The sequence below is a fragment of the Vigna umbellata genome, chromosome 5, assembly GCF_029865625.1.
Source record: "Vigna umbellata cultivar VRB3 chromosome 5, Vumbellata_1.0, whole genome shotgun sequence".
Classification (NCBI taxonomy): domain Eukaryota; kingdom Viridiplantae; phylum Streptophyta; class Magnoliopsida; order Fabales; family Fabaceae; genus Vigna; species Vigna umbellata.
Window position 1 is genome coordinate 62925986 of NC_142169.1, and position 14516 is coordinate 62940501.

The 14516-nt window shown below is 31.4% G+C and overlaps 1 pseudogene; it reads right to left on the reverse strand.

The window, feature by feature from the left end:
- Positions 1–439: 439 nt before the first annotated feature.
- LOC124840457 (berberine bridge enzyme-like 21 pseudogene) lies at positions 440–2322 on the reverse strand (annotated as a pseudogene).
- Positions 2323–14516: the final 12194 nt, after the last annotated feature.

Sequence of the window (14516 nt, forward strand, 5' to 3'; positions counted from 1 at the left end):
AATATTCGTATGTATTTTAAAATTTGTCGGGTATCTATATATATTTGCAAAAAATTTAAAAAATATATATCTTTTATATTTTTAAAATAAAATCTAAATAAAATTATAAAAAGTTTATATATTATATAATATAAATTAAATTAAATTTTAAATTTAATTAATTTAATCTAATAAAATATAAATTAATTTTATTTTTAATTAAATAATTTTTATTATTATTTAGAAGAAGGTATGAAAATATCTATAAATCATTATACATAAATAATATATATTTACAAATAATTATCCGTCACTTGACATTTTCACCATGTTTTATATTAGCAAGTAGAAATGGAAAATTTCTAGCACGCCCTGTGATTGAATATTAAACATTGTGAATCAGTCTCCAACCATTAATTCAAAGGGGAGGGAAAAAGGAAAGAAGAAAGAACACAGGAAATAACGTAAATGAAAGCTCTGAAATTCAATGATGTATAATAGAATCAATAATGGGCAATGTATGGCAACCATTAGAATAGAACTACAGGAACAAAAGTTAAAACTAAAATCTTACAGATATTCTTCAGTGTATGATTACCTATGCTCTGCTCATGAGTACAGGAACACTCTGTTCATTCCTGAAAAAGTTTTCAGGATCCACTTTGGTCTTAATGTTCACGAGCCTCTTCAAATTCTGATCGAAGTACTTGCTCCCATAAACCTGTCCTTCTTGAAAGCTATTCTCACCGAAGTTGTTCACTCCGATATCAAGGTCTCTATAATTCAAAAAAGCTCTTCTGGGATTGCTAGACACAAAAGGGGTCATGTAACTGTAAAGCCTCTTAGCCTGATTCGTGAAATTCTGAGCCGCACCAGTTGAAGGATCGTCCCAGTTCACAGAATACTGAATCTTGAAGAGGTTCCCCTTCCGGTGAGGAAACGGTGTCGCATCAGAAGCAATCTCTCCCATTTTCCCTCCGTAAGGGTTGAAAACAAACCCCGTTTTTCCCAACTCGATCAGCCTCTTGAATATCCATTCCAACCCGTCTCTTGAAATGGCTTTCACAACATAATCGGATTTTCTTTTCAGAAAACCAGCAGAGTTCAGATTCCGATCCAGTAGGGTCTCGGGTTTGTCACCGTTTGTCAAACTCTCATCATCGTTCCACCACAGAACAGAATCAATCCAATTCACCTCGGTACAATTCTCCTTCTTCAATCCAAGAAGTGGAAACTCTTTCTCCAAAATCGACACAACCTCATCAGCCCCTCCCAGAAACAAGGCCACAACCGAGGCTCTTACGGTTTTGGTCCCCTTCACAACCTTGGAACTCACTGGCTGCAATAAGAGCCTCAGGAAAAGTCTGTCGTCAGTATTTGGCGCCACCTGCTGCCACTGCACCACGAGGTCAGTTGCAGTCACATTCGTTTCCAAAGTCTTCTCAACACGGAAGACGGTAACCGTTTCAGGCACCGGAACTAGCTTTATAGTAAACGATAATATGACACCGAAACTCCCTCCCCCACCTCCTCTAATAGCCCAGAAGAGATCCTCCCCCATGGATTTTCTATCAAGAACATTTCCTTCCACATCGACAATTTCAGCGTCAATCACATTATCGACAGATAAGCCATATTTTCTCATCATGTTACCATACCCTCCTCCGCTGAAATGCCCACCGACACCGACAGTGGGACACACCCCAGCAGGAAAGCCATGAACTTTACTCTTCTCCCAGATCCTATAGTAAACCTCTCCCAGCGTGGCACCAGCCTGGACCACTGCAACCTCGTTTTTTATGTCCACCGTGATTGCGCGAAGGTTGAACAAGTCGAGGATGATAAAGGGCTCATCCGAGATGTAGGATATACCCTCGTAATCATGGCCTCCACTCCTGATTTTGAGTTGAACTTTGACGCTTTTGGCGCATATTACAGCGCCCTGCACATGCGACTCTCGGAGGGGAGTGACGATGAGTAACGGCTTTCGCGTTTGGGAAGTGTTGAAACGCGCGTTTCGGATGTAGTTTTGGAGGACGGTGGGGAAGGAAGGGTTGGTTTGGGCGAAGACTATGTTGGAGAGTTGGGTTGAGGAGTTCGTGCGTTGTGTGAGGCAGCTAAGGAAAGAGTCGTAGATTGAGGAATCTGGGGTTTGTGCCGACGACAAAGTGAATACAACTAGAAGAAGAAAAGCGACAGAGAAATAAGCCAAACAAGGTTTTGCCATTGTCGGTTGTGAATGGCTGAGTCAGTGACTTATGCGAGGATGAGTTCTGTTTTTATATACACTACAAGAGGGGAGTGTTTGGGACGTGTTGGTCTTAGTCCACCTTTGCGCCTAAGGGAACATGAGAATTTTCAAAGACACGAGTTTTTCAATCATGGAATCTTCTTGTGATTTTCATGTTCTCATGATTTGCATACAGAAAAGTTGAAAAAATAAAAATCTGTTGAGATTAGGTTATGAATTATGAATCATGAACCAATCAATGCCAATTTGATAAACGCCAAATTGGGCATTAAGTTATCCATAAAAATATCAAACAGAGAGCTACTTATATGTTTGAGTTAATTTGGTTTGGAGACTGTGGACGGCACATAGAAATAAGTGATTTTAAATCCTTCTATTTGTGACTATTTGGTCAGTAATCCTATTTTATCTATTATATATGTTTATATTTTAAAATAATAAATACATTTACTTTTTATTCAATATTTTATTTTATTTATAATAAAAAATATAAGAGAACTTGTAAGAGTGAATTACGTTACTCGTTAGGAATGTATGGTTGGTGTCTTTGTTTCCTGGGTTCTTGAATGGTTGTGATCCTGCAAGAATTGTGACTTATCTTCGTTGACAAATTGCGCATATTATATAGAAAAAGTAAAAGGAGCTGTTTTTTTCTGGTACAATAGTACTAAGTTTCAACGAATAAAATAATGTCAAGTGTAATATTATATGATTATATCTATTTTTGAATAATAAAAATGTTGACTTTGTAAAAGTCTTTAAACGCAAAGTATAAGTAACTCAACTTAATGTCCGGCGCTTATCAATAATATTAAGCATAGTGTATCCGAAACTTCTGTCTTAGTTTTCTCTCAATCAAGGGGCAGCGTAAAATGGTAATCTTTTAAAAAATAGTTATTATAGTTAATTTTTTTCGTATATTATTCTTTATTTAAAAGCCTCCTATTCTTTATTTTAGTTAAATAATTGGAATTTTATTGTGAATTTAAAATATAAAATACTTTAAACAAATTAAAATATAAAGCAATGGAAAAAGTTTAATGAAATGTAAAGAATTTCATAAAGTATAAGTTTAAAGTGTCTTTTTATTTCTTAGTCCAATAAGAGGCTTAAGATGTTCTTCACGGGAAGAGAAAATCATTTTTTTATTATTTTCAACAAATTCTTTGGAGTTTTTCACCCTGGACTGGTTTAAAATAGTTTAATTGCCTTGGTATTAATTTAAAAAAAATGAAGAGTTTTATAGAAAATATATAAACGAATTTAACTGTAATGTTTCAAATTAAAAATTAAAATTCTAAAAAAGGAAAACTATTAGTAAACCTCAAAATAATGAAAACATATGGAAGAAATATGTATGCTTAAAACTCCTAAAACTCACCAAAAAGAAAGTAATAACTTTTATGATGATATCAAATAGTTATCTTTACTTAATCTAATGGTTTGTTTTGTATTCGTTGATTTGATTTAGTTTTGTTTTAATATTAAATTTATAAACAGTGCTATGTTATTTTTTTTTTTACAAAAATAACTAAAATCTTAGAATTTGTTTATTATTAAGTTGGTAGTGTTATACATGTGACTTAATCATAATCAATAAGAACTCAATTAAAAAATATATTTTTTAAAAATAGTTTATACATATTTTAAAAAATTATTATATACCAAAGGTTTAGTACCACCTTTCAAAGGTCAAGATCCACATAACGAAGGTCGATTACTATTTTGAAATGTTAAAGTTACTTGTTTAGTGTTACACAATCAAGGATCTGATATGATTGTAATTATTGTCAAATATTGTAATTAGCTTAAATTGGGATATCTACTTAATATAGGAAAGATAGTTGCCTAGTTTCTAGAGATTTAGCTTATTTCTCTCCTAATGTTATGTAACGGTCAGTGTATTCACTTGTATATATTTTGCCTCTCGATCAATGAAATATATGCTCTTGAGGTTAGGTTTGCACCTCACTTCATCCACTCGTGCTGACCAACGTAATGATGCTGTGAAAGATCCTTTATCTGCAGATTCGTTACAGCAACTTCTTCGCCTATTAAGGGAGGTAAACCAACCTAAGGCCAATCTCACAGGTGCGTCTCTAGCTCTTTATTCTGCTCTCTGTATGCCTACTGAATGGGTTATTGATACTGGCGCAACAGATCACGTTTCTTTCACCCCTTCCTCTTTTCAACAGCCACCTATTCCTTCTTCTCTTCATAAATCTATTTGTGTTCCTAATGGTCATTCGGTTCCTATACATGGCTTTGGAAATGTACAGATAACATCAGATATCATCTTGACTGATGTCTTATTTGTACCCTCATTCAAGTTCAACCTTTTATCTGTGCCAAAACTCACCCAGACTACTAATTGTTCTGTTTTCTTTTATCCTGATCATTGTGTATTTCAGGACCATTTGACGAAGAAGGAGATTGGTCGGGGCCATAAAAAGGGTGGACTCTACTTCCTTGATGTCTCTACCTTTGTTGCCGCCGTCATCACTACCTCATCCACCACTTGGCATGCTAGGTTTGGTCATCCATCATCAAGTACCCTCAAGTGTTTAGCTCCTGTTCTTGGTTTCAATAAAGACTCTTGTGACCATTGTGAAGTCTGTCATTTGTCAAAACAAACAAGACTCCCTTTTCCTTTACACACACCCACTAGCCGTAGTTTGTTTGAATTAATTCATGTTGATGTTTGGGGAAAGTATGCCACACCTACAAAAAATGGTCATCATTATTTTTTAACTATTGTTGATGATTTTTCTCGTGTCACATGGACCTATCTCATGAAATACAAGTCGGATGCTTATTCTTTGTTAGTTCATTTCTTAGCTTATGTTCGAAATCAATTTCAGACATGTGTAAAAACAATTCGCTCCGATAATGGCACTGAATTTACAAATAATTCATTTCAGAAAATTCTTTGTGACTCTGGGATTCTCCAACAATTCTCTTGTCCAGGTACCCCACAACAAAATGGTGTCGTCGAGCGTAAGCACCGACATCTTCTCAATGTTGCACGGGCTTTACGTTTCCAAGCCGATCTTCCACTAATTTTTTGGGGTGATTGCATTCTTACTGCCACTTATTTAATAAATCGAACACCATCCAAAATTTTAGCCGGTCAAACTCCTTATGAAAAACTCTATGGCCATCCACCTGATTTCACTCACTTGCGTACATTTGGTTGTTTGTGCTATGCATCCACTTCACATGATCATCCAAATAAATTCGCACCTAGAGCTAGACGTTGCATCTTTGTGGGGTACCCTACTGGTCAAAAAGCCTTTAAACTATATGACATTGATCATCATAAATTTCTAGTTAGTCGAGATGTCATCTTTCATGAAACAATATTTCCATTCAAGAATAGTAAGGCTTTGCATGATTTACACATGGAACGACACCCTCTTCCTCTACCCATTTGTGATCAAGAACCCATAAATTCACCCACCCCCACACCTCCTAGAAACACTTCTCCACTCCCTCCTACTGCAGAACCCAATGATAATGAACCCACACATACTGTTGAACCCTTGAACCCCTCCCTGCAGGTGACCAACCTTGAACCCACACATGCGGTTGACACCCCTACAGTGACTACCCTTGAACCAAGACACTCCGAACGTCTCAAAAAGCCTCCAGCGCACCTTGCTGATTACGTGTGCAATATGGCCTCCGCTCAATCTTCTTCCTCGTCTCCAGGTATGCAATATCCTATCTCAAACTCTCTTTGCTCAAATCCTTACTCAAATAACCATCTCCATTTCATTAATTCTATTATCAAGCACATTGAACCCACCTCATATACTGTTGCCCGTAAAGATCCCCATTGGAGACAGGCTATGGAGGACGAACTAAAGGCATTAGAGGCTAACAATACCTGGACTTTAGAGTTTTTGCCTCCCGACAAAACAGCTATAGGCTGTAAATGGGTGTATCGTATCAAATATAAATCTGATGGCTCCATTGACCGATATAAAGCACGTTTGGTTGCTAAAGGTTACTCACAACTAGAAGGATTTGATTTTACTGACGTTTTTGCTCCTGTTACTAAATTAACTACTGTGAGGACTGTTCTTAGTATTGCAGCAGCAAAAAATTGGCCAACTCATCAAATGGATGTTTCCAACGCCTTTTTACATGGCAATTTACATGAAGAAGTTTACATGCAGCTTCCTCCTGGGTTTCGTAAACAGGGGGAGAGTCGAGTTTGTCGACTCAACAAGTCACTTTATGGCTTAAAACAGGCACCTCGCACTTGGTTCACTACCTTTTCGAGTGCTTTGCTTGAGGCTGGCTTTACTCAGTCAAGGGCCGATTACTCCATGTTCTTATTTACCCGTGCATCCCATATAACAATTTTACTTGTTTATGTTGATGATATTGTAATTACAGGTGATGATGCGTTGGTTATTTCACTCTTAAAGAAATACCTTTGCAGCCGGTTCAACATAAAAGATTTGGGCTCATTGAAATATTTTTTGGGAATTGAAGTGGCACGTTCCAAGGCTGGAATTTTTCTTAATCAGCGGAAATATGCATTAGAAATTTTGCAAGACACAGGTCTTCTTGCTAGTAAACCAGTCACAACTCCACTGGATTACAATCACACTTTGGTTGCTGATCATGGTGAAGTCCTATCTGACCCTGCTTCATATCGGCGATTGGTTGGTAGATTGCTATACCTTACAGTCACCCGACCGGATATCACTTATGCAGTTAACTTACTGTCACAGTTTATGTCTTCTCCTCGTGACACACACTGGCAGGCAGCACTTAGAGTGGTGAGATATATCAAATCTGTCCCGGACCATGGTATCCTACTCTCATCTAATTCTTCTTTACGCTTGCATGCTTATTGTGATGCGGATTGGGCTTCTTGCCCCACTTCTAGAAGATCAACCACTGGTTATTGTATATTTTTGGGTCCAAGTCTCCTCTGCTGGAGAACCAAAAAGCAGTCAACAGTTTCTCGCTCCTCTGCCGAAGCAGAGTATCGAGCCATGGCACATGCGGTTAGTGAGCTCACATGGCTGCACACTCTTCTTCATGAATTGGGTATTCCACCACATCCTGCAACTTTATCTTGTGATAATCAAGCTTCCCTCCATATAGCAAACAATCCAGTCTTTCATGAACGAACAAAACATGTTGAAATTGATTGTCATTTTGTTCGAGATAAAATTCAAGAAGGAAAACTTCGAACCACATTTGTCTCCTCAAATCAGCAATTGGCAGATATCTTCACAAAGGCTCTTCTTCCAGCTTCCCATACTCAGTTAATTTCCAAGCTCATGTACCTTCCTAGTTCTTGAGCTTGAGGGGGAGTGTTACACAATCAAGGATCTGATATGATTGTAATTATTGTCAAATATTGTAATTAGCTTAAATTGGGATATCTACTTAATATAGGAAAGATAGTTGCCTAGTTTCTAGAGATTTAGCTTATTTCTCTCCTAATGTTATGTAACGGTCAGTGTATTCACTTGTATATATTTTGCCTCTCGATCAATGAAATATATGCTCTTGAGGACTACTTTCATTTAGGATTATAAATCGACTTGTTTCTATCTGGCCGCAAGCCAACCTATTCTGTTCGGCCACACGTAAGTTTGTGTCTACTTAGCCACATGCTAGCCTATTTCTATCCGGTTATAAAATGGTTTGTCTGACTACTTTTGGATTAACAAAGCTAATGGCATATTATTTTTTTACTTGGCATAATTTAGATCAAAGAATTGACTCATGAGGTAAATAGGTCATTGGATCTACCCTCACCCATATAGGTAAGGGGACCCACAAACATCATACTTACTATATAAATAGTGTAATTATCAAGGTCAAATAATTTACATTCAACTAACTTAAGCGATAGCATTTTCTACAAGCACACCACTTATCCATTTAGTGGAGGACGAGTATCGAGAGAAGGAAGAAAGAATAGTTGACGAAAAAAAGATTGAAGAAGTCTTTGAAGTTAAAATCTTTTCACAGGATATTCTCGGCTATATAAGAACACTTATTATGTCAAATCTTCTAAAATAATATAACATTTTTTAAATAAGTTTATATTAGGTTTCACTATAAATTTTAACATTTTGTCTGTGTTAATATCTTAAAAATTCATCCGTTATTTGTTATTACATGAAACTTTATTAAACTAAAAAAATACAAAACATCGAAAATCATACAAAAACTTATTTCAATATATTCAATAATCTCATATTAATTAGAAGTCGAGATTTATAACAATTTAAATATTCATTCATCTTATAATCTTTTTATATATTTTTTAAGAACAAAATTTTGATGGAACTCTATAATCCAAAACTCATAATAAACATTACATATATATTATGAAGAAAAAAAATCTAAATAAAGTAAAATATTATGATATTTTAAAAATACATATTTTTTTATTTTTTATTGTAATGAAAAGTATTAAAAATGAAAGGAATATTTTCTTTTCAATGTTTTTATTTTAATAGAATATAATATGGATTGCTAACACAGATAAATATTCAATTATTTCTAAACCATACACAGTTTTCTTTGATTAGAGACTAAAGAATTCATGATTGGTAATAATAAGAATAAATCATTTTGTTACATAGAAAATAAATTTTGAGAAATTAATTAGCAAGTTATTCAGATAAATTATCATTTATCATGACAATCAGGAATAATTCATCATTAATGGCTATAATTAATTAATTAGTCTTGTAAATTCTTATAAACTCTAGTAATGAAAATTTTGTTATCTTGTAGTCATTGAAGGTTTTTTGCTTGGAGAGAATTAATCTTTCATATTTTACACACACACACACATATATATATATATATATATATATATATATATATATATATATATATATATATATATATATATATATGTATGGATTTGCTAACGTGCGTATGCCTGTTTTTCAATTGGTACATTTTAGCAATGTGTACCGAGTTTTAGTAGACAAAAATACCCTTATATATTATGGATTGTAACTTTTCAGGTTAAAAAAGAAATTTTAAAACCCTTACTCACCTCCCTCATTCCTCTCGACCCTTTCTCTTTCATCTCTCTCACTCCAACATTTTCTCTGTCATCCCTACTGTAGCCCCAATTGAAAAAATCATAAACACTTGCCCTTAAACAATTTGCCTTTGTAAGGAGTTAAGTCATTGACATATTCACCTTCAGCCAAAGGTTCATTCAAGATCTCTTCAATTTCACCATCTTCACTAACCTCTCTAATTTCATCATCTGCATATGTTGAATCACATCTCTAAAAAAAACCCTCCAAGCCAAATACCAATTCCTTCGAATGTCATTATGCTTATGAAAATTAGATAAAATTATATACGACAAAAATTATAAAATGAAAACTTATTATAAAATCATTTTTGTAAGAAATTGTTTAACAACGAGTGTTTCTGATTTTTTCCAGGCCAATTACCAATTCTTTTGATGTCATTATGCTTGTGAAAATTAGATAAAATTAGATAAGACAAAAATTATAAAATGAAAACTCATTATAAAATCATTTTTTGTAAGAAATTGTTTAACAACGAGTATTTTTTATTTTTTCTAGGTCAATTACAAATTCCTTTATGCTTGTGAAAATTGGATAAAATTAGACAAGACAAATTATAAAATGAAAACTTATTATAAAATCATGTTTTGTAAGATTGTTTAACAGTCAATGTTTCTGATTTTATTCAGTTGGGCTACCATAGTATGACAGAGAAAATGTTGGAGTGAGAAAGATGAAAGAGAAAGGGTTGAGAGGAATGAGGGAGGTGAGTAAGGGTTTCAGATGTTTCTTTTTTTTTAGTTTTGAAAATGAAAATTATTAAAATATCCTTAACCTTAAAACTTAGAATCCATGATATGATATATAAGGATATTTTTGTCTACTAAAATCCGGTACACATTGTTAAAATGTACCATCTGAAAAACAGGCGTACACTTTCCCTTAAATAAGTTTGATTCAATCTTATTTTCACTGTTCAATATATTTTTTTTCTTCAAATTACTTAATAAATGGTAAATTTTTTTTTCTAAATTTCTAGAAAAATGTTTATATATGTGTGTGTTTTTTTTACATTTAATATTTATAATTTTTAACATTATATTATGTTTTAACTTACCGACGTGTTTGACTCAAATAACTTGAATAAAGTGTTTAATTTATTAAATAAATAATATAAAAATATTATTAAATACTTAAAATATAAAAGAAAAGTTATTTGTTAAAGATTTGGAATTTATTTAGTTCCGTCATTATAAAGTTAGTATATAATAATAATAATAATAATAATAATAATAATAATATATTATTTACTTTACTATTAATATTATTATGTTTATTATTTTGTATTTGCATCTAACTTTTAAGTTTATAAAATAGAAGTGGTAGAAGCACTAATATTGAAGTTTCCTCTGAATTTTATATTTTGCAATATATCACAAGTTTAAATCTAAGCCATATGAATGCTCCATTAATGCACAGAGAGAAAGAGAAAAATTGTTGAGGATAGTGAAGAGGTGTAGGGTATTTTTGGAATAAAAGAAAATAGTGGGAACGTGTAGAATATTTTTAGAATAAAAGAAAATAGTGAGGAGGTGCAAAAGCACTTGGGGTGGTGGAGGGAGCAACACCCCATAAAGAGGCATCTTTTTTGTATTTTAAATTAGTTATTAAACCAATTGGGCTTGGTATATGAGTCCAAAATACTATATATGTTTACAGGAAAAAGCAGGATCAACTCTTAAATTGGAGGCTCAAACACTTGTTAAGTGCGTTTAATTTGTTAAACAAGTATTTCAATTGAACACTAGCAAATTATAAAACAACTTCTCATTCTCCCCAAAATAGTTTGGAAATCTTTATAATGCTTATGATAAAAATTTAAATTGATTTGATTTAATATTTATATTTTAAAAGGGAACCTATAAGTGAAAAACAAAATAAGTAGTAAATTATCTCCATGTTCACGAATTTATCTTATATTAAAATCTTTTAAATTCTAGACTTCATTTTTTTTACCAACTTCTGACTGATAATTTTCACAGAAATAAAAAAAATGAAAGTTACCTAGCATAGTTTGAAGCTTTTTTTTCTAGCATTTATATTTATTTAATTAGATCCTAAGATATAGAACAAGTGGACTTCACATTCTTCCAATTAAATGGAAGTTCCTCTGAAAGTGTACATTTATTTATGCATATATAGTATCTGATTTGACAGGGTTGGTGTTAGAACGTAATGAATCCACTACTGAATTGAATGGCACGTTATCATCCACTCAAAATTCAAAATTTCAAAGAATATTTTGATTCATCTTTGGTGGCCATGTTACACTCCAGATAATTAATTTGCCACAATATTTCTTGTTTATGTTTTGTTTGATCATAGTGGTTTACTTGAGTTTGTCAGTTTTCAAAGATTGACCACTTATTAGTGGATTCTCAAAGTGGTTCTGAAGGTTCATGCACACAACAACAATGGCTGCATCTCAACTTGTCAAACACTGTTTGCCTTCCAGACAGTGCTTTTTAATCTAAGTGTAATCATACAAAAAAACAACTAATGTTTATGAATTTCACAGAACTTTAAACATGATTAGCAGAATTTGTTTAATCAGAAGTGTCAAAATTTATTCTTTGTTAAATTCATTATATTATTCATTATTAAAGATTATTTATTAATGTTTATTTACAAATTCAAGATGTATATCTAAGATTCTACCATTATATAAGACAAAATTAGGTTTATATTTTTTATCCATAATTTATAATTCATGTATGTTTCTTTGTTCTAGTGTTTTTCTTTTATATAACTTGAAATATACCCTTTTGTTTTTCATTTATTTTAGATAAAAAAAATATATATTTACACAGTTTTGTTCACGGTCTTGTTTTCTTCTCTCTGGGTTCTTTTATGTATCTTTCTTCATCATTGAAGAAAGTGAAATTTTGTAGATGAATTAACTCGTTACTTACCATATCCACGATATAAAATAATAAGGAAAAGATAGAGAGAAGAGAGGAAGGGTTCTTTTTCTATTTGTTTTTTAATAAGTCAATGGTTTATTTATATACAAGTGCTGGAGTTATGATAATAAAGATAAAAATATAAAAAATATATTTTAACTACACAATCATGCTCACTATTTAAAATTCAGTAAATTATTGTTGAAATATTGGTAACTAACTAATATATTAATTTAAGTTTCCCAAGATATTTAGAAAAGATTCTAACTTAGAGATTATTATTGGTCAATGTATAATGAACAAGATGATCTATAGGAAAGGATGCAGGCTTCCAAGCTAACATACAACTAGAGTAAGTTAAGATAATATTTTCTTTCTTTAGTTAATTACCATGTAGAAAGACAAAACTTCAATCCTAAAAATAAAAAGAAAACAAGATTCTTGATCTCAAAAATATTATTAAAATAATCTTAACAACATTGTAATATATATATATATATATATATATATATATAATATTTATAAACTAATTATTTTAAAACTTTAGAATTAGAATTTATATCAAAATATTTAAATGAATTGACTTATTGCCCGTCACTATATTCAAACCTTCCTCATTATCTATAAACTCTTTATGATAGGTTAAAAAAAGTCACTCTGATTAGGATCTGTGGATTACTACCTATATTGTTCACCAAATAAAATTTTAAATGTTAATTACTTATAATTTTATAGTTTTCTTTATTTATAATTAAGAAAGTGATATAGTGAAATGTAATTATGTTTAGTTAAAGTATGAAATGATAAGTTGATATATTATAAAAACAAGTATTAATCATCAATTATTTTTTATAACTTCTATAATTTTTATTATTATTAGCAATCGATAGATAGAAATTAAGTGATGTTTATGAAGATAAAAAAAAAATAGTTTATTTAATTATTAGAAAGTTTATTTGATTAATTGGTTTAGTTTTGGTCAAAATATAGATCATGGTTATATAATCATCATAATCATCACGAGGTTAATCTAATTGGAAGTTAGTTCCAACCAACTTAATAGTTTCACATGAGTAAATTGGTATAATATAAAAGAAGTACTAAGTATCAATTATTTTTTATAACTTCTTCAATTTTTTAATTATCAACTTAAGTGATATTTATGAAGATTAGAAAAAAAAAATTAGTTCATTTAATTATTAGAAATTTTATTTGACCAACTTGTTTACATTTTGGTCAAAATAGATCATGTATAGTTATCTAAGGTTAATCTAATTGAAAGTTAGATCTTATCACAATGAATAATTTCACATCAAGCTGATAATCAATTATTTTTTAATTATTAGTTCATGGGTTAACGGGTAAAAATTAAGTGATATTTATAAAAATAAAAAAAAAATAGTTGATTTCACCAACTGGTTTACATTTTGGTCATAATAGATCATGGTTATATACTTATTTTTAGGTTAGTTTTTTACGTTCAACAATTTCATATTATTTAATATTTAAGATTTAATATTGTTTAAATACTCCTTTCAAACCGCGTTTTAAAAATAAACAGTGATCGAGTTTTTTACTTAAAAATAAACAATACTTAAAAAACACAATGACTAATTCTAATAATATTCGACGAATTTAAGATCAATAACCATTAGTTAGCAATGAAAATAAATTTTGAAAGAGAGATTTTATATTTTAAATATATTAAGTCTGGAAACCACATAATTAAAATTACAATTTATTAAAAACTATTAAATTGTAATTGATTAGGTTTCATATGAAACCCACAGTTTTTTTTTGGGAAGCATTAGCAAAAATATATAAAATGTTAACATTAGGCTTTTGAACAAATTGGCAATTTTTTATGCAGAATTAGTGTGTTGCGCATGCTACATGATTCTATCTATCCCCAATCGTAAAGGAAGATGAACCTCTCACTTTCTTTCATTTTCCTCTCTTTCCGTTTCTTTAAGCCTTCATTTCTTCTTTTTCTCACCTCACTGTCAAAATGGAAAAACTGCTTTTCATATAAAAATATTTACATTGTGAAAGATTATACTACATTGGACTATAATAATATTTTCCATTAACAACAAACCTAACAAATATTCCCACTCCAAATCAAGAAATGCATTCTACCAAAAAACATTTTTATACCCCCAAAATTGGAATATTGCACATTGTTAATATAACACTTTTTTCCAACATAATTAACTTCTCACCTACCTTATAAATAATCTATATATATATAATTAAGAATAACTTTCTTTCAACCCTCTGATATAT